The sequence below is a fragment of the Carettochelys insculpta genome, chromosome 10 (genome assembly GCF_033958435.1).
Source record: "Carettochelys insculpta isolate YL-2023 chromosome 10, ASM3395843v1, whole genome shotgun sequence".
Lineage (NCBI taxonomy): Eukaryota > Metazoa > Chordata > Testudines > Carettochelyidae > Carettochelys > Carettochelys insculpta.
This window is the reverse complement of record NC_134146.1, coordinates 13957146-13984860: the sequence shown is the minus strand read 5'-3', so window position 1 is coordinate 13984860 and position 27715 is coordinate 13957146. Positions and strand designations below refer to the sequence as shown.

Sequence of the window (27715 nt, the reverse complement as noted above, 5' to 3'; positions counted from 1 at the left end):
CCGGCTCCAGGGCAGAGGCCCTGTTCAGTTGGTAGCCTTGCTTGGACTGACACACAGAACCCTGACCAAGCTGCGTGCAAGCCTGTGAACAACAGATGCATGCCACTGCAAGCAAGTAACCAGAACTTTGCTAATTAAAGAGTGTACACTCCTTGGGGGCGGGGTGTGTGTGTGTGGAGAACTGAGGGCAGTGTACCTGCCAGTTTTGTTTCATTTATTTCTGTGTATGTTGTTAATTGATTTCATTCACGTTTAGTCTATAACCCTGTGTCCTTAAGTTGTCAAATAAAGGTGTGTGTGCTGATTCTTATGTGGTCTATTAGACATATGCTAGTTATGCTGTTTGGGAGTTAAATCCAGATTGTAGTTGAAATAAGTTTCATGGAGGTTTCCAAAGGCACACCATTAAGTGTGAACAGGGGCCAGCCAGGTAGAGGCACCACCATTTTACAGAGCTTTAGAAATCAGGTGTGGAAAGGGGATTCCCTACTATCCAATATCACCACTGGGACACTCAGGATCTCCTTTAATATTGAACCTCTCAGGTGCATTGATACTCAATTGAGTGCAGTCTGCTCCCTAGTAACCCAAGGAGAGAAAAGGGGTTACATTAGTATTACACGATGTTTGACATACAGTCGCTGCTCTAATCCCCACTACTAGTGAGATCTATATAGCTGTCTTTCAGATGTCGGATGTGCAGACAGCATTTGAAAGAGAGATCCGAGGACATATGGGGGGCATTTTAATTTCCTTATCAAACTTGTCATTGTATTGATTTGAATTTGGTTATGTTACAAGAGTTTACAGAGCATGATTAGATTTCACTGTATAATCTCATGCTGAAGTTTCTTGTATAATTACAAATAGATCTCTTAAACAATCCCCTTTGCAGAGGGAAAAGCACAAAATTGTTCCACTTAATAGATATATAGTCTGAGCAAATGTGAGAGAATTTTGAGTGGAGTGTTTTGACAATAAAAGTTTCCCAAATGAGTGCAAAGATATCGTTGTCAGAATAAATAGTGCCTCTGAAGTATGGCTATTGAAGGAGTACAGGCCATATGAAATGTTTGTTTATGAATGTTTAGTTATTATGAAATGCCAGGCATGTGTTCTGACTGTATTATATAAACAGCCAATGGCTTGAATTGTTTACAGTCCAAAAGAAAGACAGGGAATAACATGGGATATGTTCCCCCTTTCCTTTTATAAATATAATATAAATAATTTCTTATCAGAATCCAGTCAGTAGGTTGTGAGGAAGGATTCTGTTGGCTGGTGTACTCTTTTGGGTCTGAACATAGCAGGAGCATTTCTCCAGTGGAGCTGCTACCAAAATCTGTTCTGGCTATAGCTTCCCTTCAGATCTTCATGTAAAGGTGGGAAAGAGGCTTCCCCAGGACACCCAGTACTGCCCCAGGCTGCATTTGATTTTTTTTTTTTCATCTCCACCATGCCTGGGGGTGACTTTGTGCAGGCTCTCCACACTGTATCCAGCTTGGCCCAGTGCAGGTGAGACTTCCTTTCCCTCCCAGCTTCCTTTCTTCTCCTTGTAGAGTCCAACCCTACAGAAGATCAATGGAAGGAAGAAGAGTGTTGCTGTCTGGGCCATACAGGACAAAGCAAGACACAGTTGCAGAAGGTTGCTCTGTGTAAATCAGAGCTGAACAGCTTGGCAAATAGTTGATAGCACTCAAAGGAAGAAGAAGGTTGCTTGGTGTGTTAGGATAGTCTTCTCTCTGAAATATTTTTTTAAGTGTGTGTCAATATCACTTTAGGATCCTGATGCCTTTCAGAACTGCCACTTTTTCCAGGCACTGGAGGTTTGGACCACGGGGATAGATTGGCTCTGCTTGTCTTGGTCCTAACAGGAAGCATCCACGTACTTCTATGTCCTCTCCTGATAGGCTAAGAAGCAATGGGCTTGCATTGCAGCATGGTAGGTTTATAATGGGTATTAGGATGAACTTCCTAACTGTCAGGCTGGGTAAGCACTGGAATGCATTGCCTAGGAAGGTTGTGGAATCTCCATCACTGGAGATTTTTAAGTTAAGGTAAAACAAACATCTCTGTCAGGGCTGCTTGGCGCTGCTATGAATGCAGGGGACTGGACTTGATAACCTGCTGAGGTTCTTTCCTGTTCCAGTGTTCTAGAGTTTTGTCTACAGAAGAGGCGTTTTGTCGACACAACTAGGGAGCTTCCACGCCACAAATGAGTTTTGTCTAGAATCTGTCGACAGAACACAACCTTTTTTTTTCCTGCAGAATTATGTCCTGAAAGTTTGAGGCATAGCGCCTCTGTAGACAGATTCCATAGACAAAAAAATAGTGTACACTTTCTAGCTGGGTCTACACTGGAGAGTTTTGTTGACAGAACTCTGCATTTGCCTCGACAGAACTATGCCTCAAAAATTTGAGGGATAACAACCTGTCGTCAGAGTACTGTCAACAGCGGTGCAGAGTAGACACTTCTGTCGACATAGAGGTTTCTGGTTGCCGGGCTGCCCTCTATGCAGAACTGCCATTCTGCTTTCCGGCACCAGAGGGCAGTGCAGTCTGGCAGTTCTCTGTTAACAGAACAAGTGTGTGGATGAAATCTGTTGGCAGAGGTTCTGTCAAGATTTCCCTGTCGACAGTGATGTCTATCGACAGATGCTTCTAGTGTAGACATAGCCTCTGGGGTGGGGAGGGGTCCTCTGTTGACAGATCAGGCTTCCAGTCCACCTAGCAGCCCTGTTTGCAGAGCTTCTAGTTGGCTGTTCTATCTACAAAAAGCTGGGCAGTCTCTGTTATCAGAGGGCATTGGCAGGGAGAGCCTGTATAAGGTGTGGGTGTGTTCTGTAGACAGATGTTCTGTTAGCAACACTGTCAAGAGTGACTTCTGTAGACAGAATTTTGTAGTGTAGACCCAGCTTAGGAGTCTGTGATTCTACGTGCTCATCAGAAATAGAAAAAGAAGTCCCTGCATAATGATATTCATGATGTACTCAAAACCAAAAGGTCAATTTATTATTTAGATAACTTTCAAAGTAGCGCGGGGTTATCCACATGTAATGATGTGTTTGCTTAACCTCTAGATTTAAGAGGGATAGCTACTTTAGAGTTCAGTACATGCTGTGGGTATAAAACCAAAAAGAAATGTCTAACATTAAACTTAGTCACCAAGTTAGAAATACTTCAATGCATGCTATATTGCTCAGGAATACTTATGCAGCTTCTGTGTAAAGTATTATTATTGCAAGAAAGGCAGGAAACTGTGAACAATATTGTAAAAAAGTAGTGATTTTTGTTTAGTATGTGAAATGTTAGGATTTATATTAGAGCTGTAGGACACAGCTTACAGGAGTGTACCCAGCAGTCACTTTTTGAAAATCTATCCCCTTATTTGGTTCCTAAATGGGAGCGGAGTGCTCTTGAAAATCTAACCTTACTGAAAGTTGGAAAACCGGATGTGAGTTACTAAGGATTTTCATCAGTATCAGGATAAATATGGTATACTGGCAATACAATTTGAGGAAACTATGTCTTTGGATAAGGAGGAGATTTCTTTGATCAGGATTTTCCGTTTGACAACTTTTTTATGAGCAGCAAAATCAACACACATTAAAAGACTGCATTTTTCAAAAGCTTCTGCAGAATACCAGCAGTCTTTATTTATTGACCACTGATAACTTTGTTTTCTGTGAGTTTATTTCAATATGACTATAGGGTTTTTATGGAATTGCAAAGCCTTTTGTTTTCCAATGAGGTTTGTCTCAAATATGTCTCTTTCAGCTATGAAAATTGAAGATCAGGATGTTCACAGCAACACTGTTTTTTCCTGATCTACTTTGTCTGTACTCTGATTTTTTTTAAAGCTGAAAGAGCGTTTGGAAACATTTCCTTGGAGCTTCTAGTATCACTTTTGTACACCTCAGTGAAGACAGGGGAACTTTTAGGGCCATAGGTTGTTCAGGGTTTGCATTTAAGTGTGGCTGAGCCTTGAAGTGCAGAGACTTACAAATGCCACAGAAAGTTTTGAAAGGGCATTGGAGGTTATCCAAAGTTCCTGTCTTAGCAATTTAGGGTGGAACTCTTTCAAGCTTAAATTTTTGTCACAAAATGTTCAGCCTTTGATGAAGATAGAACTACAATCAGAACAGTCTTCTTAGAAATATTTTGCATATCTGCTTTCAGCATCTTCCAAATCCAGTATGTGGCTTAAAATAGCATACTTGAACTTCTCTGACCTCAAAAAAGGCTTAGCTTCCAGTTCCAACTGAGTTTTTGATAAACAGTTTTACTGTATCTAAACTAGCTCAACTATCCCAAGATGAAACACAGTCTACTGCTTCCTGAATGCCTTACTTGACTTCATTTGGATGTTACGCCTATATATTTTCCCTCAGGATTGTGGTATGTGTTTTGTGAAGGGAATTAATGAAGAAATTAGGTCTAGATTCCAGGTTGATAGGGATTGTTGTCCTTAGATGTTTGGGTCTGGTTTGTTTGTCTTTTTTTTTTAAGTCGTGGTTTTCTGGAGTTTTTGCCTGTTATACCCCTAGTAGACACTCGCCTGGTGCTAACATCTTGGAATTTCATATGCTTTGGTCTTTCTGGGGCTTGGCAGCTCTTAAGCACTATCTCCCTGGCTCTGGGGCTCTAGGATCATCTGGTGACCAGAGGTCCCCCAGTGTTTAGGTCTGTATTATTTGGAGTCTCGTTCCATAGCATGCACAGAGCAGGCGTTTGAGTATCCTGTGCACCCCACTTGTCAGTCTAGAAGCTCAGCCCTCAAAGACACCATTTCCAATACCACTGCACATGCTCCAGGCACAGACCCCATGTTGGGTCCCACCTTGGCAATTGCGCGTGCGTATGCTGTTGTCCATTTGCCGAGGACCTGGAAATTGTGCCAGCTAACCCTAAGCCTCCCGCATAGCTATTGCACGCTCTCAGAATGCCACTGAAGCTGTGGACCCTGTGGTTTACTTATTCCCTCTTTGGAGAATATGTGACAATGAGAATGGCTAACACAGAGATGCTGCAAAGGAATTTCTGCACATGCAAATACTTGGCTTTTATGTATTAGAAGAGAGAGACAGGTCGACAGAAGAATAACAAAACTGCCACTCAAATACCTGCCTCTGTGCCTTACAATGGCGAGTCCTTTTTATAACATTGCAGTCACTGTTGTCAGGTGAGCACCTCAGTGACTTTGAGTCCTTTGCCACCCCTCATTGCTTGGTTATCATCCTCCTTGGAAGAACAAGATCCCCTGGGCATTAATCAGCTCATTGTTTGATGTTGTTCAGTTGTTGATGGTCCTTAACAACTCCCGCTGGTCAATGCAAGAGGTATAATCAGTGTTCCCTGTAAGCTGAATGCTTGGGCAACCAGTCACCCGAGGAGAAATTCAGATGCTGCCCAGCTAATTAACAGAGCATCCACAGCCTCCCACAGCAGGCAGCATGTATTTCTGCTGGTGGTGCACATCTGCTCATGCCTCAGTGCATTTAACAAAATTTGTTGCACACATGAATGGAAAAAATAGAGGGAACATTGGGTATGTTATAAGGTTATACAGAGAGCCAACCATTACAGTATAGAGTTCCTAAAATCAAATGGGAATTAATATATCCTCAGAGATTCTTAAACTGTCCCTGCACCAGATTCTTAATGTGTTTTACCAATAGCATTTGTGATGGTGGATAAATTGCAGGTATATGATCTCTGGTAGCAGCTTGGGAGTCATGAGCAGTCCAATTCCACTGTTTTGTTATTTCTATGCTACTGATGATATAATCTGCCAATCCAGACTCACTTTGCACACGATTCAAAGCCACATTAATGCCCCTGGAAGGTCTCCCATTGGCTATAAAGGGCTCTGGACCAGGAATCCACAGGACAGTTTCCTTTCTTGACCTTTCAATTTATGTTATTTTACTTCTTTATTCCCCATAGTTCCAAAGACTTTCTGATGTAAAACATATTGGGTAAGTCAGGCTCCCTTTGTTCTTAATGTCTTATGAAAGGAAGCAGAATATTGCTTATTGTAGAAGATTGCTGATTTTAATTTGCAATACATATACAGGCTGAACCTCTGTAATCCGGTGACAAGTATCAGAGAGGTAGCCGTGTTAGTCTATATCCTCAAAAACAAGAAGAAGTCCTGTGGCACCTTATAGATTAACAGATATTTTGAAGCATAAGCTTTCATGGGCAAAGATCCGGTTCATGCATTTGATGAAGCGGGTCTTTGCCCACAAAAGCTTGTGCTCCAAAATATCTGTTAGTCTGTAAGGCGCCACAGGACTTCTTGTTGTTTCTGTAATCTGGAACTCTCTCATTCAGTAACATCGAGTGATTTTAGTTTAATTTAACCCAGCATGATTTTAGTTAGCCAGACTACCATGTATCATGAGTGTGGCCAAGCTTCCCACGTTTCCATAAAGTTTGTTTCCAGCCAGAGTCCTGGCTTTCAGTGTTCTGTGCTGTTATTTAGAAGACATTTAGGGGTAAATTATAGCTAACAGCCTAATAAACAGTGGAAGTGTTAGTAATGCTGCTACACCAGGGGTCGGCAACCTCCAGCACGCATGCCAGTCCTGCCTCAGGGGCTTCTCTGGAGTATGGAGCTGGGGGCCAGAGCCAGAGCCCCCATGGCGAGGCCCCGCCAGGGCACTGGGCCAGGGCTGGGGCCTTTGCAGTGGATCCCTTGTGGGCAATGTTGTGAGTCACAGGTGCATGATGGGCTCCACAGAGGGCCAGGCTGCACCCGGCACCTCTGCCACCCATGAGGGGACCCCTTTGTGGCCAGACATCCCCCTTGGCTGTTAGCCCATTGGCTGAGGGTGCGGCAGCAAGCAGCACAGTCCTGTAGGCACCTCAGAGGCCATGTGTGGCAGGGCCTGCTGTGCAGGCCATACATGGCTTTGCTCCCAGGACATCCCCTTCCCCTGCCCCAAGGGGTGTTGGTCGCTACTAGTGATGGGATGTGTGGCCTCAGGGAATGTCTCTGCATGTATGACTGACCAGCTCTCCATCCTTGTGTTCTGTACATCTGGACCAGCACTGACCCAAGGCTGAGCCACCCAGACGTCACCACCACACTGCCCCCGGAGCTGTAAGAAGGGAGCCAGAGTCCATGAAGACATTATGCGGCAACACTTGGCAGTGCCGAAAGAGATCCAGCAGATGCTGGCTTACTGCATCCACATAGCTGTAGCTTGGCAGTCATGGGTGTAGGATCAGCTCATGTCCTTCTGCAATGCTGTTACCATGGTGTGGTGGGATGTGCTGCTGAAACTGCTTGCAGCTCTCCCTGCAGCCCCACACCCTCCTGTGCTCCCATATGTGCCCTGGATCCCCACCTGCTCCCCTGGGTGATGGCCATGCTACTGTCCACACCCACTACCCCTCCTGACCCCTGCATCTCCTCCACCAACCCATCCCCTGCCCATCCCCTCCTCATCCATACCTCACCTTGTTCCCAGCACCCAGCAGCCCTGACAGGGGTATGGAATGCATGGTGGGAGGGGATCCAGCAGCTGGTGCTGTTTGGGGTCCTGATCCTCCCTGGGTTCATGGCTGCCCTCCCCCTCATGTTCCCAGGATCCCCACCCCATGTCCCAAGCCCCGCATCACTCCACAGTCCCAGGCACCCTTCACCCACATGTTGTATATAGTCCAATAAACAAGTTTTTCATTTGACGCACAAACAAGTGGCTTTATTATTCAGGGGTTGGGGAGGAGTGAAGGGGCAAAGAGAGAAGTTGTACTGGGGACAAGTTAGGGCTGTGGGCCTGAGGCATCTGAATGGGGGGCCCTGGGAAGGTTGCTGGGGCCCTTGGGAGAAGTTCTCCCTCAGGGCCTCCCGGATCCGCACCCTGTCCCAGTGGACCTGGCGAATGATGGCTGTGCTCAGCTGCTTGTAGGCTTACCCCTCATGGCTGGTGTTTGCCCCACACCCCAGGAGGAAGGCGTCCCCCTTCCCCTCTAGAGTGTTGTGCAGAATACAAGAAGTTGCAACGAGCTCAGGGATGTTGTGCTTCCCCACATTGAGGTGGGTCAGCAGGCACCTGAACCATGCCTTGAGGTGGCTGAAGGCACATTTGACTTGCATCTTGGCATGGCTGAGATGCTCATTGAATTATTGCCTGCTGGGATCCAGCTGTCCTGTATATGGCTTCACCAACCACTGCACGAGGGGTGGCCACATTCCCCATGATGCATACTGGCATCTGCACATCCTCAACTGCTAGCTCATGGCAGGAGACAAATGTGCCTGCCTCTAGCACAGGCTGGAGTTGAGCGACATGTGGGCGTCTTGTGCCAGGCCTGTCCACCCAACATTGAAGTCTGTCAGGAGAGTGGATCGCTCTTTTGATGCACTTTGGCATCAGGAACTAATCTGTTGATAAAAATTTTGCTGGAAGATATCTTCCAATTAAAAGCTTCTGGCAACAAAACCCTGCAACCTAGATATAACTGTATAGACCAAAACTCTTTCCTGGAACTGAGAAGCCAACTTATTTTCTCATATATTTTCCTGAGTGGGAATTGCTTGGTTTTCATGAACATTGCCATATTTTTGAACTTTGGTAAAAGGAGCTAAAAATGTGTCTGCTATCTTGTGTTCACATAAGGGATACATTTTTAATAAGGTACACTTTTGTAAAACTGAGGAAATGAGTTAAATATTTATAGGTGTGCATGGCTCTTAAATATATAAGGTCTTTTAAAAACCGTACATTCTGACAGTTGCTAGAACTAGACTATCACAAATTCCATAACAACCTCATAAAAAGACAATCTAGTAAAACAGGGAGGCTACATCCATACTGCAAATATTCACAATAACAGGAAATCCCTACAGATGAGAATCTTAAACTCAAGGAGAAAAAACAAACAAACAAATAGGGACATTTAAGTCTTCTTATGGTATGTCTTATCTCTTTTTGTCACTTGTAATCCTCCATTGTGAATACTGAGATAGATACTGAAATTCATTTTTATTTCAATCAAATATAGAAAAGAAAAACAAATATTGGTGTTATCTCTAACAGGCTCCATTACTGACCTCTTCTTTCTTGTAGCTTGACATTTTTCTTAGTTTATCTTTTGCAATATTCCTTCCACTGGTGTGGTGTATCTTTTGATGCCTCTTTCTTTACCTTCATAGTGTTTTCTACACTCTTTCTTCCATCCTTTCTCTCCTTTTCTTCCTTTCTTCCAGGTTTTTTAAGTGTCTCTCATAATTCTTGACATAACATGAATCTTTGAACATTCGCTATTTCCTCTGTATGACTTCACCTTTGTCCCATTTTCAGGCTCAACTCAGAATTTCCCATTTATTACTAAAATTGGCTATGTGAAAATTCACTATGTCCCCATCTCCATTGCTTGGTTTTACCTTAGTCCCCCATTATAGCACTCATTACAAATGTAGGCATTGATTTGGGATGCTAACAGGACCTCACTTCACAGGACTGAGTCCTTTACTAGATGGTCAGTGCGGATCAGATGCTTCTGTCTCCGATGCTGCCAATCATATCTTGTGTCAGATTTGAAACTGAGCTAAAAGATGACATCCAGGCTTACTTCTAAATTGTGACTGTTATAGACAAAGATAAAGAAGCTTCTTAATCATGATGCCTGATGCTGTTCTCAGAATTATTAGAATCAATTATTAATAATTAATTATCTGCTCACACTGGATTGAAAGGGAGAATCTAACATTTCATACACATGTTCTCAAACTGAGATTTTATTAGTGCTGAGACTGCTCCTGGATGTTCATCTGTAGCTGACAGAGAGTATGACCTTTTCTTTTGGAGGCAGACCTTGCTACCATCATCTGTGCTAATCTAGAAATACACTGGGTAGAGAACCACACATTTGGGCTCATCAAAGTTGTAAGAGCCCCCTCCAAAAATGAATTAGTTTTTGGTAAAACCAGAAACTTTCATAGGAAATGTATCCACTTTTAACAAAAGAGCAGAGGCGGTTGAGAAGGCTTTCTGACAAGAAAATCCAAACAAATTAAATGGAAAATAAAACTAAAATGGATTTGGTAACTCAAAATTTTGAGATTTTTGGGGGGGGGGGGTGATTTCAGTGGGAATTGGTTTGTAGGTACTTTTAATTCCCTCTAGAAGGCTGTCTACAGACCTTTGAAAATCTGGCCCTTCCAGAGTCTAAACTGAAGTAGTTCTGCGAGGTTACCCACCGTGTGCTGGCGAGCAGATAGAGTTAATCAAAGTAATCTGGGCCTGAGGAGAAGAATGGCTAGTGAGTTAAGCTTCTGTGCCTGTTAGCTCATGTAAGCTGACCTTTTGCAAGCAAACTATTCAAGACTTCACATAAAAGTGCCAACCCCACTGTGATTTAGAAATGGATCCAAAGGATGTATAATATACCATCCCTTCAAAAAAATGGACACTATTTAAAGCCTTTCAGCAAGTGTTGGATATATAATATTAAAATCTCACTGTGGCATAAATCAGATAATCTACTTGATGTCTTGAAATGCCATGTAGATACAATATTGGAGGGAAACAGATACTGTACAATATTGTGACCCATCTTCTGGCATTCATACACTGGAAATCTGCCCTGTTACGTATTTCCATCATGAGGCCACAAAATCTAATGGCTTTCATCATACGCGCTATATACTAAATAGAGAAAGCATCTGGGTTTCTTATCATAATACAATTTATTGACTCAACTGCTCAGACCTTTTCTTCAGCCCTCAAACCATTTTTGTGACGCATTTTTTTAAACCCTTTCAAGTTTCTTTCAATATCCGTTTAATAATATAATATCTGATGAAGTGAGTCTGTGCTCACGAAAGATCATGCTCAAAACTTTTCTGTTAGTCTATAAGGTGCCACAGGACCCTTAGTTGCTGTTTAATAATATAGACGTCAGAACTGTAGGGAGCATTCGAGTCCCTTTACAGAGGTGATATCACCTCCTTGCTCCTACTCACTATTTCTCTGTGCCTACATCCCATGACAACATTAGTTGAACTGTAAGAAAGTTGTGGTAGTTTGGTTCAAAATTTGCAGCTACGAGTGCTAAAACTGTGAGGAATCCTGTGGCTCCTTAAAGACTAACACGTTTGTTTGGACATAAGCTATCTTGGGCAAAAGCCCATTTGCAGAATGTCACATACTTCTGGTTTTAGTTACGGGTTTTATTGAATGAAATATCAGGCTTAATTAAAGAAAGTCCAGGATGCTTTTGCTTTCTTTCAGATAGTGACAGGCTCTCAAAGTGTCAAAGGAGATGACACTATCACTCATAAAATATGTAGGTGCCCTATATAGTGATGGAGTATCTGCTTCCCACAGGTTTTGAAAGGGTTAACCTCAGTAGGAAGCTGCGGAAAAGAGTGCTCCAAGCATCCCAGAGAGTCTGTGTGAGGCACAGCCAATTGGGGGAGCTGCAGAGAACAACCAATCCAGGTCAGGCAGACCTAGATAAGAGGAGCTGCGGGATAGAGTAGGGTCAGTAGCTGTCTGTGTTTCAGGGATTGAACTCTAGGTTCCCAGGAGGTTCAGGAAGCACTTGCACCTGGGCAGTGTAATGCATGCAAGCCATGAGGTGAGGGCAAAGCAGATGCCATGGGTAAGGAGGCATGTGGAAAAGTAGCGCGCTGTTCCCAGAAACATAGCATGAGACAAGGAGAGCTGCGGGGACGGTACTTGTGTACACAGACAGCATGTGGAGACCCACCACCCCTGCCCCCCAACCCAAGAGGTGTTTGCCCCAGTGAGCAGCCCAGGGCCACCATGGCATGCAAGCAGCCTGCCTGCCTGCCTGCTGGCTGGGAGCGGCCTATAGTAAACGCTTCTGACCCAGGGCCAGAACCTGCAACTTGCACCTCCTTCCACACCTGGACCCCCACCCCAAGTTACAGCCCAGACTTCCTCCCAGATCCTGCACCCCCTTCTACAGTACTGCCCCAGGTCAGAATGGCCTCCTGCACCCAGCTACACCCAGACCCCACATCTCTTCCATTAATGTAACCGAAAAGTGTGGCCTGTGACCAATGTACCAAAACTCTGCAAAAATTATATCCCATCCCAGTCTAACTCCGGTTTCTGCTCAATGATGCAAACCTTAAAGGTTTGAATATGGCACCAGATTCTTTCGAATAGTATATTTCTAATGTGCACCCACCCCTCATTTAAAGAGTACTTTACTTACGAGTACTCCCTAAAACGAGGGACACATGTACCCACCTGTGTTCATGAAATGAGTGAACTTCCCCCGCTAATATAATCAAGCTGCAGGGTCCCTGGCTGGGGAGTGAGGAGACCCACCCTCCTGCAGCCCGAAACTCCCCCCAGTCTTAGAACCCCCCCATCCCTAAACGGCCCCCAGCCTTAGATTCTGCCCCCCCGCCCCACCACAGCCCTAAATGGCCCCAGACTTAGACACTCCACGTCGTCCTGCAGCCTCTTCACTGGGGCTGCTAGGCTGGGTGGCTCCCCCAGCCCTCCAGCTCCCAGTAGGTAACAGTCATTAAAACCAAATAACTCAAGCTTTCAGCACTTCCGCATAAGGTAATTACTATCTTTAGTGGTAGATATCTGCCTGAGGCAGCAGTTGTAAGAAACTGCAAATGGCTTCTTTAACAGCCACATGCAGCTCGGAACTGCCCAGCTGGCGACCTAACAAATCTAATGGTGACCCATATTTGGGTCCTGACCCATAGGCTGGGAATCCCTGCTCTACATACATATACTACATCCTATTTCTGGTGCCAAACTATTCAAATACATCAGAAAAGTACCTAAACTCAACTGGTGTATGTCCAGTCACAAGCACTTGGAACAAACTGAAGACTTTTACATGTATTTTAATGGGAATTTAGTGTCACTCTTATGAGTTTTCGCCTTCAAGCAGAAATTTGGGAACCAATTGTGCTTATATAGCGAGGGATGAGTATAGGAAATTCCTAACATCACAGCTATGTAAATATGGAGCTTCATGTACCAGCAAGGAATCCAGTGATTATGTTAGAAACCAGTCTGTCTCAAAATAGGATATTTTGTGTTACAGAATTGATTAGTTTTTACGCTGATTCCTTACTAAACTACTAAAAAAAACAAGCAGAACCATCTCTCCCCAAATGCTTAGGAAGGAAGGACAATGCCATCTTGCATTTGAAGAACCCTCTTTTAAATTACATTTTAAAAGATTATTTTAAGAACGAAAACACGTTTATATAGAAAGTAGGAGTGTTTGAACTTACTTGAAACGGAATTTGAATTCCTGTTAAACACTGATGGAGGTGAAGGAATCTCTCAAACAAACTACATAAAAGAGAATTAAAAATTTAATAGTTTAAAACGTTTGTCGAATTCTCTGTGATTAAAGCCAATTTGCCAGTTGAGGGAAAAATTACAATCCTGATGCGTATGCATTGACAGACAACATATTTGTGAACTGAAGATGTTACTAAGGTTGACCCAGTAGGGCACTGTGCAAATGGAAAAAAATGATAAATTTTGAATCAAGACAAACTTTTGAAAAAGGTGGTTCCCTCTCCTCCCCAGCCCACTGCCATTCCATGCAATTAGAGGTAGGCAGGGGTATGTAGGTCGGGTGTTAAGGTGGTTAGGTGGGCCAGTTATCTTCCCGGACTGCACAAAGCCCTCACCAAAACACACACAAACCCAGATCTGTGTCACCTGGACTATTTCAGGGACCCACAATCAACTCACACAACCTCAGGGAGAATAAACAACAGATGGACCAAAAACACTATTCCCTCCAAGTGCAGGATCTGCAGCTACACCTTCTGGAGCTCGCATTTGTCACTTCTCTTCCTGCCATTTCTCTTTACAACACCACCGTAAGGTGAAGGAGTGCTATTATTCCTATTTTACAGGTGAGTTATGGAAGCAAGACAAAGGCCCTGTGGAACTGAGAAGCCTAAATATCATTGCGGATCTGGGCCCAAATGATGTGTCCTGCATCCCACAGGAAGTATGAGCTGGGCCTAGGAATTGAGCCAGGTTATCCTAATTAGCACCTCAGCTAATGGATCATTCCCTTTTTTGAAGAAGGCAGTGATTTTCCTCCCTTTTCTGCAAGCCGCCTTTATTTTTCTTCATAACACCCACTGTCTGTTTCTTTGCCCCCTCTCTTTCTAAACAAAAAAGTTAAAATACTTGTAGTGCTTTCCTTCCTCGTGCTGAGCCTGACCTCTCTCAGACCTCCCCAAGCTCTCCTGTTGGGGAGAAATGAGGCATACTGCTGGGCTCTGCACCACACCAGAAACAAGGGACTGGAGGGCCAAATGAGGAGCTTCTTGGGTTCCTCAGGAGAGGAAGGGCAGTGAAACAAGCCATCACTGATGTCCTTCCTCACTCCGCAGCTCAAGAATAGGATAGGGCAGGGTGAGCTGAACTTTCTAGTGGACAGCCCTCACAGTGCTGACAATCACTGTCTGTCTCCTCTTCCCCTTCACCCTCACTGTGTGCAGCACAGTAAGAAGCCAACTGGTGATGGAAATACTGCTCACGCTGAGCGGAGCCAGAAGGAGGTTTATTCATGCAACCTCAGTTTCTCCCTGTGCTTTGGAACAGAGGGGAGAGGCCTGCTGCGTACGTGCTGAGGGGAGTGATTTTTCGGAGCAGGACTGCACTATGATTGGGGTGGAACGTGAGAACCTGAGCATTTGTAAACCGCGGGGAGCTTACACAGCTGAAGATGAGCACGATAGATGACAGATTAAATGTGAAGCCTAGGGACAAAGACGTTACAGCTGAAAAGGGAGGAATTAGGATTTCAGCTCCTTTTTGAATTTAAATGTGACTTGTCAAGTTTTGGTAGAGGTATTGGTCTCAGGATATTAGACGGGTGAGGTGACATCTGTTGGAGAAACTTCTGGGGGAAGAGACAGCTTTTAAGTTTAGACACAGCTCTTCTTCAGGGCCACAAAAAAGCTTGGCTGTTTCACCAGTAGCAATTGTCCAGTAAAAGATAGTACCTCAACTACTTTGTCTTTATTGAATGTCAAGTCAACTCTACTCTTTTTCCCTCTTCGTGTCCTGGAACCCCTTGACTTGGAGAAATGCAATTGGTTTCACGTGTGTTGTTAAGTTATCTGAGTTCCACATTGCTGGTCTGGCACCTGCAATTCTGGAAAAGAATTTTCTCAGTTTCTAATGAGAGGTAGATGGGACTTGTTAGTTTCGTCATAGCAGTGGCTGCACTTTGACCTCCTGAAAAGGCTTGAGACTGCCTATGATCCTGAGATAGGGTGACCATACATCCTGTCTTTACCAGGGCAGTGCCTTATTTAAGTTGTCTCACAGGTGTCCCCTCTTTTTTTTTAAATAGACAGATTGTCCCATATTTTGCAGGGCTCCTGTTTCCTGGCACCTGGTGAGTGTCTTGGGGTCACAGCCTCACTTGTCAGAGAGCTCCTCCACTGGGTGGCTGCCCTGTTCCCAGGAGCTCTGCATCTTGTGGCAGCAGCTTCTGCTGCAAATGGGGTGGCTGCCTCGTTCCTTGGTGCCCTACACTGAAGGGAGGCAGCTCCTGCTGCCAGGAAGCCCTCCATGGGCTGGCTGCCTTGTTTTCTGGCCTCCCAGGCAGCTCCTGCTTCACTCCTCAACCCCTACCAGGAGGTTTTGGAACACCCTCACCAGGGGTTCTGGAGCCTCCATCCTCCACTCCCCTTCATCCCTGGTGCTTCCCCATTGGAGGCTGCAGATCCCCCATCCCTCACCCTGGAGGAGCAGCCCCCATCGCCAAGGAGCCCTGACATGGCACAACAGCCCCACCCCCATCCCCAGAGGCTGGTATCCAGTATTTGCCACAGAGCTTTGGGGTCACCCTATCCTGAGAGCTGGGCAGGCAGGAGTTAAACTCTGGTAGGACTGACCCATCTAGACAAGTCAAAAAGGTAGGGCTTGGGCGAAGAGTAATCCATTATTGGGGTAGAGCTAGGCAGCATTGCTTAGCTCCTGCAGGCACCTGAGCTAGGTGAAGGCATACTCTACGTTCAGACTGGGGCTGCCTGGCCTGCTAGCTGGTTATGGACTTTGATGAAGCAGCTGCTTTTTGCTTCAGTCCGCAGTGATGTTAGCAAGTCACTGTTTGTACTGGTGCACAGGCTCGGCACTGAGCTGTGGTCAGCTTGGCCTTCAAGGGGTTTTCACAGGCACTACACCAAGTGCTGCATCTTTGTTAACCCATTCATTACAGCTTTCTGCACCAGCGAATGAAACGGTCATGAAGGATGAGAGACGGAGACCACTCGTGGGCAGCCCAGTTCCACTTTGAAACGCTTAGTGCAGGCCTAGGCTCCTTATGACCCACAGCAAGTGACTGTGGTGCATCCCACCGAGTTCAGTGGGTGAGCTTTCATTGCCTTCTACTCTTAACAGTCACGCACAAACAAACACATGGCTCTTTTTTATCTCGGTAGTAATAAAAGGTTAAGCGCCATCCTGGAAATTTACAGAGAAGCTGCCAGAAATGTTTAATATGTATTTAGTTCTCATAGTAACGATAAACATTTGTCAGAGCTGTGGAATATTCAGGTGGATTCATATTACTGACATAAAGTTTATATCTAAGATGTAACTATTGAAAGTTGATTGACTGCAAAGAAAAGTCAGTGACTTTCTAACTCTGCATCTAGATTCAGCTGATGAGAGATTACTTCCAATATTCCAAAGTTGATTCATTTTTTTCCTTTTTGCTACAGAGTAATTGCAAAACAGAATTTCTACCATCTGGCCAGGGCCAGCAAATCTCTGTCTAGCACAGTATGCCACCACTTGGAGGAATTTTGCTTGAGCCAAATTAAGAAAGGACATAAATAGTGGTGTAAATTACTTACCAGTAAGTCAGCATGAGTGTAATTTAGCAGCTGAAAAGATAGTTATAGGAGGAAAGAAACCAGTTTGTGGAAGACGAAGGAGTTCTGATCCTTTTCATAGGGGTGAGGCTATAGGTGATAAAGTTCACATTTGCATACCTCTGGAGGGTACTGGCCCCTAATGTAATACAGAAAATGTATGTGGTTACTGTGGGGGAGAGTGATTATTTTTATACTAGCAGATGTACCCAGTGTTGCTCGGGTCTTTAACTGGAGCAATTTTTGAAAATAAATGAAAAATGTAAGTTTTTCCCCCAGTGATGGTATTTTTCAAAAACAAATTAAAAAAGAAGGCTGGAGTGAGGTTGGGGAGAGGGATGGTGGAGGTCAAAGGTGGGGATGCAGAAGTTAGGGCAAGGGTCACGGGACTGGGAGGTGTGTGTGTGGAGGGGGGCGCTTACCAGGAGTCACCAGTGGAGCTGAATGTGGCACTGCTCCAGTGGCAGCTCCTCCCAGTGGACCAGAGCAGCATTCCCTGGCCAGCGGCTCCTCCTGTGGGGCCTGGGGCTGCACTCCTGGCCCATGACTCCTCCTGGGAGGGAGGGATCCAGGACTGCTTCCTTGTCGGGTGGGGGCTGGGATTCTGCAAGCCAGCCCCAGCCACCAGCTGCCTCCCCCAGCCTGCAGAGTGTCGGGGTGGGGGGGGCTGCACTCTGCCTGCTGCTGCCACCCAGGTCTGCAGCTCTTCTGGGGTTCTTCGCTTGGGGGTAGTGGCCATCCCATTCTGCTCCCTCGAGCTGGCCCCTACTCTGGCCCTGCACTGGTCTAGCGGGTGGTACATTGAGAGCTGCCTCCAGCAGCCCCCTCCGTCCTGCAGTCTGGTGGAGGTGCCAGGCTCCCAAGACTGCCTCCTGCCTCCATTGCCCCCTGCAGCCTAAAGGTTGTCGGGGGGCACCAGGTTCTGAGGGCTGCCCCTCCCTTCAGGAGACACCTCCATCCACAGTCTGTTGCCTCTTGAAGTGGGGGGTGAGGCTCTGGGGGCTGCCCTGCCCCCCAGTGGTCCACATTTAGCCTGCAAGGGGTTCAGGATCTGGGAGCTGCCCCTAGCTTCCAGCTGGCTCCCCCTCCACTCAGTCTGTCTGGGTGGGGAGTCAGCTTCTGGGGGCGGTCTCACCCTCCAGTGGCCCCTCTGTGGTCTGCTGGCTGTTTGGGGAGGGACCAGGCTCCGGCAACTGCCCTCCTCCACCAGCTCCTCTGAAGCCTGCTGGCTGTCTGGGTGGGGAGCCAGGTTCAGGAGGTGGGGGCAGCCCTGCCCTCCAGCACCTATTCCCATGGCTTGCAGGCTGTCTGGGGGCTGCCTCCCCTCTAGCTGGCCCCCTGAAAACTGAAGCCTGTTGGAGTGGGAGGAGAATCAAGGATCTGGGGAGCTATCCCCTCTCCAGCTGCCCCCAGATGGTTTGCAGGTTATCTGGGTGGGGCCAGGCTTCAGGGGGCTTCCCCTTCTCCAGCTGCCTCCACCCATGTCCCACTTGTCTGCTGGATGTCTGTGGGGTGCAGGCGTTGGGGGCTGTCCCTCCTGCAGCAGCCTCCTTTGGTCTGCAGGCTGTCTGGGGGAGGGAAGGCTTCAGTGATCTGCTCCCCTTCCAGGTGCCCCTCCATTTCCATGTTCTGGAAGACAGCCCTGTCCCAGCTCTTCTCATGTACCAGGAACAGCAAACCGTGACCTTGGGTTAAGTTAGGGTAAAAGGAACCTGCATACCAAATGTCATGGTCATAGCTCTTACATTTTAAGAGGAGTTCTTAAAGATATGTCGCACAGACAGATACACTCTAAAATAGATAGGCTAACTATTGGTCATATCTATCTTTCTGTCTGGTCCTTCAAGGGGAATCTGCTCAGCCTTGCAGGGGATGAAGCAGTTGATTCTTATCATTCAACATTTAGTGTTCCCAGCTGTGAAAAATTCATGGTGGGGGAGAGAGAAGAAAGAGAACTTCCCTGTTTTTTCTCTGTCTGGGAAGGGCCTGGTGAAGACAGGCTAAGGGAGCACCATGGAGCAGGTGGGCGACCTGCAGCTAGGGCCTGTCAGAAGTAGGGAGGTCCCAGGGAGAAGCCTGCAGAGTTCCAGGGGAGGGCAAGCAGTGGGGAAATCTGCTAGCAAGGGAGGACTCCAGGGAAACTGTCCAGAGAACTGGAACCAGGAGACCTGGAAGGAGGGCTGGCCCACAAAAGACCTAAGTCAACAAGCCATTGTAGGGTCAGAGGGGTCAATAATGGATGATGATGAGGAAGAGCCCTGCAATGCTCTGATGCTATGGGAGCTATGGCAGTGAGTACAGCCACTTCCATAGTCCGGCACAAGGAGAAGAGAGCAGGATATTTGGCAGGCAGTTGCCTTTGAGAATGAGGAAGTATTCTTGCATATATTCAGCCAAGAGCTTGGAGTTATCTCCATTTAGTTTATGAATTCTGCTTTTCTCTTCCCAGGTGAGAAATTTATCAAAGTTGCTCTCAGAATATTGTTATATTTTAATGCTCCCAAATACAACTTTGGGTTTATGTGTAAATCTAGATCAAGCATAAAGAGTGTTATAACTAAATATGAATATAATTGCATACATTCATCAGGCAAACAGGAGCATTTTCAGACTTGGGTGTCCAAACTCAGGAACAAAAGTTCAAAAATGTCTGTCTGTGTTTTTGTTATCAATGAAAAGGAGATGATAGTGGAACATAAATGTCATACTGGATTAGACCAGTGTGCCATCCCATTCACACTCCTGGCATCACCAGGAGCAAGATCAGCTGCTTCAGAGGAAGGTACAAGAAAACCTGCAGTAGGCTAACCTGCCCTCGGAGAATGTTTCCTCCTCTGCCCACAACAACAAGAGGTTGACTTATTATGGCTTAAAGTATGAGGACTTAAATCTCTCCTAAAACTCTTGATGCTTAATCTTTGGATTTTCTTGTTAGTGGTATAAATATCGATTTAATCTCTTCTCATCTGGCTAAACTCTGATTCTGAGTTGCTCGAAATTGTCAGATGAAATGTTAGTTTAATTTGTCTCTCCGGTGGAGCTAAGGAAATTTAGGCCAGTTGGAACTTAGACCCATGAGCTCGAAGACATTCTGTGACAACAGCTCTACAGGCTAATACTGCATTGCATGGAGAAAGGATGTGTTTTTATCAGTTACAAACTGCTATCTTGTAATTGCATTGTATGGGCCCTTGTTCTTGTAATATGAAAGAAGGTGAATAGAAATCCCTGATCTATCTTATCAGTGCCGGTCATAATTTTGTACAGCTTTATCATGTCTCTTTTCATTGGTTTCATCTTTAACATGAATAGTCTTAATCACTTTTCTCACCCATCTGTGAATGCCATCTAGTTTATGCCAGATCCTTCTGAGACGGCTCATCCAGAGCTGAATGTAGGATTTCAGGTTATTGTGTACCTTTCCATCCTTTCTTTATAGGGCCACACATTTTGTTTCCTGTTTTGCTAGAACATTGAGTGTTAAAGTTAATCTAAGGAAAACCTACAACCTTGATGGCTTCCAAATTGTTAGCACGAATCAAACTACCCGTCACAGTTTGCCTATGTCAGACAAAGCCTTGAATTGTCTTTCTCAGCTGGAAAGTAAGTACCTGCAACAGGGTCAGTAAAACTTAGGCTGCGTCTACACTAACCCCCTCTTTTCAGAGGAGGCATGTTAACGAGGCAGTTTGGGAGATGCTAATGAGGTGCTGGCATGAATATGCAGTACCTCATTAGCATAATGGCAGCCACACGTGATTTGAAAGTGCCACTTTCAGAATGCTGCTGCCCATGTAGGCAGTGGTCTTTCAAAAGGACCCTCCCAACTTCAAAAACCCTTTCTTCCTAAAGCCAAATAGGAAGAAGGGGCTTTCAAAGTTGGGGGGGGGTCTTTTCAAAAGGCCCCCCATCTACACGGGCAGCAGTCTTCCAAAAGCAGCAATTCCAAATTGCTCATGACCACCATTATGCTAGTGCTGTGCTGCATATTCATGTCAGCGCCTCATTAGCATTTTCTGAACTGCTTCATTAACATGCCCCCTCTGAAAGGAGGGGGCTAGTGTAGACACAGCCTTAATGTATTTGGATATGGAGGAATAATTGGCAAGTGAGACTATAATCCTTTGTAACAATTTAGCAGGAAAGACAAAAGGCCAGTTGTTGTGTTATCCTTTAACGAGCAATCAAGCTGACAGGTACAAATTAGAAAAGTTGTATCCCTGAGAGTAAGATGAATGTCTGCATATTTAGCTGTCCCAGGTGGAGAATAATATTTCAAGTGCAGATCCAAGAATTCGTATGAGACTGTGTCAAGTGCCTTGCTGAAGTCTAGATATACCACATCTACTGCTTCCCCCTTTATCCACAAGACTTGTTACCCTGTCCAAAAAGCTATCAGATTGATTTGATGTTATTTGTTCTGTGCACACATTCATGCTGACTGTTACTTATTACCTTATCTTCTAGATGATTGCAAATGGATTCCTTCATTATTTGCTCCATTATCTTTTCTGGCATAGAGGTTAAGTTGACTGGGCTCTAATTCCCTGTTTTGTCATTATTTAACTTCTTTGTAGATGGGGGCGCCATATATGTCCTTGTCGAGCAACTGGAATTTCCCCTGATGCCCTGACTTTTCAGAGATAATAGCTGATGGCTCAGATATCTACTCAATCAGCTGCATGAGTATTCTAAGAGGTATTCCATCAGGTGCAGGTGACTTGAGGACATCTAACTTGTAAGTAATATTTAACTGTTTTTATCCTATTTTGGCTTCTGAACTTAATTTAGGGAATGCCAGTGACAATGCGTATGTATTCAATCTCCACCAAACGCCTTGATAAAAACTGAAACAAAGTTATTAGTCACCTCTGACATATGCACATCTTCTGCTTTCTCTCTTCATTAAGTAATGGGCCTATTCTGTCCTTGGTCTTCCTCCTGCTTCTAATGTATTTATAGTATGTTTTCCTATCACCCTTTTATGTCTCTTGCTAGTTCAAGCTCATTTTGTGTCTTGGCCTTCTAATTTTTCCCCTACATACATGCATTATTTGTTTATATTCATCTTGTATACTTTTAACCTAGTTTCCACTTTTTGTAGGACTCCTTTAAGTTTAGATCATTCAAGATCTCCTGATTAACCCATGGTGTTCTCTTGCTGTACACTCATCCCTCACTATACGAGCACATTAGGCTCCTAATGTTTTGCTCATAGGCGAAAACTCCTAGGAGGGACACTAAATTCCTATTAAAATATGTGTAACAGTCTCTGATTGGTTCCAAGTGCTCGGAGTGGCTGCAGATGGCACTGCTTTTGAAAGGTGAGTGAACCTGGGGTTGTGGGGGGGTTAAAGGCTGGGGAAAGTTTGAGGACATGAGTGAGAGGGAGGGTTAAAGAATGGTGGTGCGTTGGGGTGGAGTGGGGTGGGGTTCGGTTCAGGCTGCTGCAGGTTGGGTCTGTGAGGCCAGCAGGGGTGGGGGTGGTGGCTAAGTCTGCAACAGTTTTGGTCTGAGGGGCCAGAGGGGCTAGGCTGCAGCAGTTCGTGTGCGTGGGACAGTGGGGGATTTAAGTTTCAACAGTTTGGGTGCACAGGGGCTGGTGGTGGTGTTAAGTTGCAGCGGTTCGGGCATGCGGGACCCAGCAGGGGGATTTAAGTTGCAGCAGTTCGGATGTGCAGGGGCTGGCAGGGGGTTTGGGTTTTGGCAGTTTGGGTGTGCGGGGGTTGGCGGGGGGGTAGGTTACGGCATTTCAGGTGCGCGGGGGTCGGCGGAGGGGTTTAAGTTGCCATGGTTTGGGTCTGTGGGGCCAGCAGGGGGTCAGGCTGTGGTGGGTTGGAGCCGTGGGTAGGGGATAAGTCTTGTATTAGTGGGGTGAGTTCACTCATCAAGTGAACAAAAGGTCAGTATACGTACCTCTCGTTTAAGTGAGTACTCATAAATAAAGTACTGTTTAACGAGGGATGAGTGTACTTCCTCTCTTTCCTACATGAAAAGGTTTTCTCTTGTGTCCTTAGTAATGTCTCTTATAAAAAGTGCCAATTGTCTTCAATTGTTTTTCCTCTTTTTTTTTTTTGCTTCAGATGGCATCTTACCTACCCACTCCCTGAGTTTGCCTTCTTGAAAACGATCGTCTTTATTTTTCTGGTCTCTTTCCTACCTTTCCTCAGAATGAGGAACTTTATCATTTCATGATCACTTTCACCTAAGCTGCCTTCCACTTTCAAATTCTCAACCTTTTCCTCCCTATTTGTCAAAATGAAATCTAGAACAGCCTCACCCCTAGTAGCTTTCTCCACCTTCTGAAATAATAAATGGTCTTCAATACATTCCAGGAATTTGCTGGGTAATCTGTGCCTGCTGTCTTATTTCCAAACAGATGTTCAAGTAGTTGGAAGTCCCCCATCACCACCAAGTCTCATGCTTTGTATGATTTTATTAGTTGTTTAAAGAAAGCCACAACCACCTGACCTTCCTGGTTATATCACACATAGCAGCCCCTACCATGACCTCATCCTTGTTTTTCACTACTTTTGCCCTTGTGCAGAGACTTTCAAAAGTCTATCCTATTTTCATCTCAACCTCAGTCCACGTGTATACATTTTTAATACATAAGGGCTACGTCTACACGTGCACCCAACTTCGAAATAGCTTATTTCGATGTTGCGACATCGAAATAGGCTATTTCGATGAATAACGTCTACACGTCCTCCAGGGCTGGCAACGTCGATGTTCAACTTCGACGTTGCTCAGCCCAACATCGAAATAGGCACAGCGAGGGAACGTCTACACGCCAAAGTAGCACACATCGAAATAAGGGAGCCAGGCACAGCTGCAGACAGGGTCACGGGGCGGACTCAACAGCAAGTCGCTCCCTTAAAGGGCCCCTCCCAGACACACTTTCATTAAACAGTGCAAGATACACAGAGCCAACAACTAGTTGCAGACCCTGTATATGCAGCACAGACCCCCAGCTGCAGCAGCAGCAGCCAGAAGCTCTGGGCTAAGGGCTGCTGCCCACGGTGACCACAGAGCCCCGCAAGGGCTGGAGAGAGAGTATCTCTCAACCCCCCAGCTGATGGCCGCCATGGAGGACCCCGCTATTTCGATGTTGCGGGACGCGGATCGTCTACACGTCCCTACTTCGATGTTGAACGTCGAAGTAGGGCGCTATTCCCATCCCCTCATGGGGTTAGCGACTTCGACGTCTCGCCGCCTAACATCGATTTCAACTTCGAAATAGCGCCCAACACATGTAGACGTGACGGGCGCTATTTCGAAGTTACTGCCGCTACTTCGAAGTAGCGTGCACGTGTAGACGCAGCTAAGGTAACACTCTTCCCTTTTCCCCCCTCCTGTCCTTCCTAAGCAAGCTGGCCAGTTCTGTATTTTTTGAAAAAAGAAAGAAAAGAAAAGAAAAAAATAGCACCAAGCATTGTCTGGGGGTGGTAGAGTGTTTGACTGATGCTCAACTGGTCCTTGGTTCAGATCCAAGTAGCCCGTTTAAAAAAGCACTTATATTGCCTTTCAGAGCTGGATTTGATGATCGCCTGAGGTCTCTTTCAGCCCTCTGTGTTGCTTCCTTCAGCTCTCACTAGTCAAGAACAGTGAACCAGTGACAGTTGTGGGGAGCCAAGCCGATGGGCCCTCAGTGTAATCCAACTCCCTGGTGTACTGCTCATGTATTATCCTGATGGGTCCAGAGTGAAATATTTCTGACTCTGTACCTAATCACAAAGAGCCATGAATCAGCTATTTTTGTTAGTGTGTACCAGAAGCATTTATTGCTGAATGAGGCAGTTTATCAGAACTGGTCTCCACAAGCAAAACTGATAACTGAGCGAGTCAGAGTAGGCAGCAGGTAAAAGTCAAAGAAGGTGGTCTGGGGACCGTGGTAGCATTCCAAGAGCTGCTTCAATGCCTGAATGGGAACAGGTCTCTCACTTCACTATGGAAAACTGATAAAAGGGATGGGAGGACGTATGAACACCGGTTAATCCAGAAATGCCCAAAACAAAGAGATTTATTTTTGGTGCTTCTTCCCTATTTCCATCCTGCCTTTGCTTTTCTTTCAGTTACAAAACTAATCATTGTTGCTGGTTTTGGAGGTAAAGCCAAAGACAGGGAAGGGGAAGAAGGTATAATTCCTACTGGCATCAGCCAAAGAACTAGGGAAAGCAGCTAGGGCAGACCACATTGTAGTAGCACTGGGTGGGGATGCTGAAGTGTCAGTAACAACTGCGGTATTACTCTAGCCTTTTTCACCTGCAACTCTGCACAGCCAAGGAAGATTCTTATCTGCATTCCTAAGCACTTGCAGGACTGTGATTCACCACCAGCCGGGTTTGTCAACATTTTTGTCATATATGTTAACTTTATTTTGGTAGTTGGGGCAGGAGTGGGTCGAGTTCTCTGTATGCAGTTAGGCTGATGTGGGCTCTTACAGTTGTTGCTCCAAAGCCAATCATTTGCATAAGGTGAGTGTGGGAGTCCTATGTGTTGGGAGAAAAGGTTCCCCAGCTCCTATTTATATCTTCCTTGGCACCGGTTCAGTCAATTATCCACCTCCACCATCACATTCTCTTTTTAACTCAGGAGGAGCTGATGTTGAAAAGAGTAGCTTTGCATGGTTCATCCTACCAGGAATTTTCTAGCTGGTTAATCCAAAATGTGAGCCTTCATGAGTTTCACATATTTATTTTTTAAAAAAATAGTCCTCATGGTTTGAAGACATTCCCTAAATAGGAGGCAAAGACGCCTCCTAAACTGGTGGCACAGAATTTAAACTGGAGCAATAGCTTTAGTGAATACCTTACCTTCCATTTGATGATACTGAAGTCTAAGGATAATTTAAATTGTCAATCTAGCTAACTACTACTGATCACTTTAGGAGAATCTAAGCAGATTGGGAAAACAATGCCATTTTGTCAGAAAAAAAATCAAGGTTTTATCATTTGTTTTTGAAGTGATGCAGTCCTGGTAAAAAGTTATTGTGCAGAAAAAAAAGTGGCCCACAATAGTTAAAGCATGTGCCTGAGACATGGGGTACATAGCTTCAAGTCCTTGCTTTGCCTGAGTCAGCCTATAGACTAGTCATTCTGTTAGCGCTCTTGACAGATGTGATAGGGCACACTTCTTCCACACAGGACAGGAGGGAGTTAACTCTGCATTGAGGGCTGAGAAAGCCACACCCCTACCACCTTATTGGGCATGCTCTAGCTGGTCAGGTATAAAAGCACATATCTTAGCTCAGTTGGGGCTGATGGCCAGAGGGAGAGGCTGTGCACTGCATGCTGCAGGAAAGCCAGAATGAGACTCCTGCTGCATCACAACTGAAGCTGGCAGTGAGAGATTCCAGGAGGCCCCATGGGGACTGGACATACTCAGGAGTGGATGAGCTCCAGACCAGGGGGGAGAAATGGAGACTGGCAATGCAGCTGGTGGATGGAAGCAGCCCTGGGAGAAGGTGATGGCTAACTGGTGAGTGAGTCAATGATGGAAGTCAGTGTGTTTTGGTTAGAGCTTTCCCTGCTGACTCAGTGGCTAAAGCTACAGCCAGTATTAGGACCCTGGGCTGTGCCCAATGGAAAAGGGTAGGCCTGGATTCCCCATATCTTCTGCATCTAACTGGGTATCCCTACTGTACTGTGAACTTACTGACCAGTAGGCCACATTGCCCTGTGTAGTGGGGTGAGTACACTGACTTTAGGCAGTGGGCCTCAATGCCTTGACAGTTGGGCAAGTTTACTGACTCTGACCATTGAGCTGCACTGTCCTACTGATTGAGGTGAGTTTACTGACTTTGGGACAGCAGGCCATGGAGCGCCTGCCTGTAGGCAGCCCTATAGACATGATTTGGGGAGAAGAGAGCTGAAAATTACCCACATGCTTCTGAAGGGAGGAAGGTGCACCCATCCTGCATGCAGGGTGAGCTCCCCCAACTGTGTCACAACACTGCTTTTGTCAAAATGGGTAATATTTTGAAATGTTTGTTTTGACAAAATGGTATTTTTAGGTGGAGAGTTGAGGGGGGGAGTTTCTGCTAGAGCAGGGATTCCCAACCTATGGGTCATGACCAAACATGGTCACCATAGATTTTCTAAGGGTCATCAGCTAGGTGGCTCCAAGCCTCGTGTAGCTCTGTAAGGAGCCATTTGTGGCTCTCTCCGCTGCTGCTCACTCCTCCAGCTCCCAGTCCCTGCCCTGTCATGCTGAAATGGAACCCAATATAAATGGTTTAATGGCAGGGAACGCCTCATGCTGCAGGTGGGGGAAGGGAGTAGGAGGGCTGGGATGGGGTGTGGGGCATGCAGAGGATGCAGTGGCAGCCTGACAAAGGAGCAGCAGGGGGGGGCAGTTTGGGGCTGAGAGGGGTTTAAGTTTTTCCCAAGGGAGAACCTGTCCCCACACCCCACTTTTGAATTGCCTTAGGTCACAAAGTCTTCCTGAATTGCCAAAATGGGTCCCCATCTTGGAAAGGTTGGGAACCACTGTGCTGGAGGTAGATGCATTTTTTTGGACAAAACTGGGAATGTGGATGGAACTTTAACAGAGTGACAGCACTTCCTCACTCTGTTTTACATCTAAACATGGTGTAATTATAATGAAGATGCATAGATGCTCAGGAAATAATTCTACTCTCTCATATGCTGGAAAAATCAAAGCTGATGGTGGTCTACATTTCCGCTTTGTTTTAAATACAGAGTGCAGGATGAGAATCATCTCCCAATGGTCGTCTCTGTTGCTTATGGCTCAGTCTTCCTGAAATGGAGTCACCCTTGCAAAGGCATTGCTTCTTGCCTCCCTTTTTCTGCTGCAGCTGTTGAAGAATTTACACAG

General features: G+C 45.7%; 1 long non-coding RNA gene across 1 annotated transcript; it reads left to right on the top strand.

The window, feature by feature from the left end:
- Nucleotides 1-27715, top strand: LOC142018726 (uncharacterized). Its single transcript, XR_012646907.1, has 3 exons — nt 1-115; nt 21454-21614; nt 27580-27715. It is a non-coding gene; the product is annotated as an uncharacterized LOC142018726 (long non-coding RNA).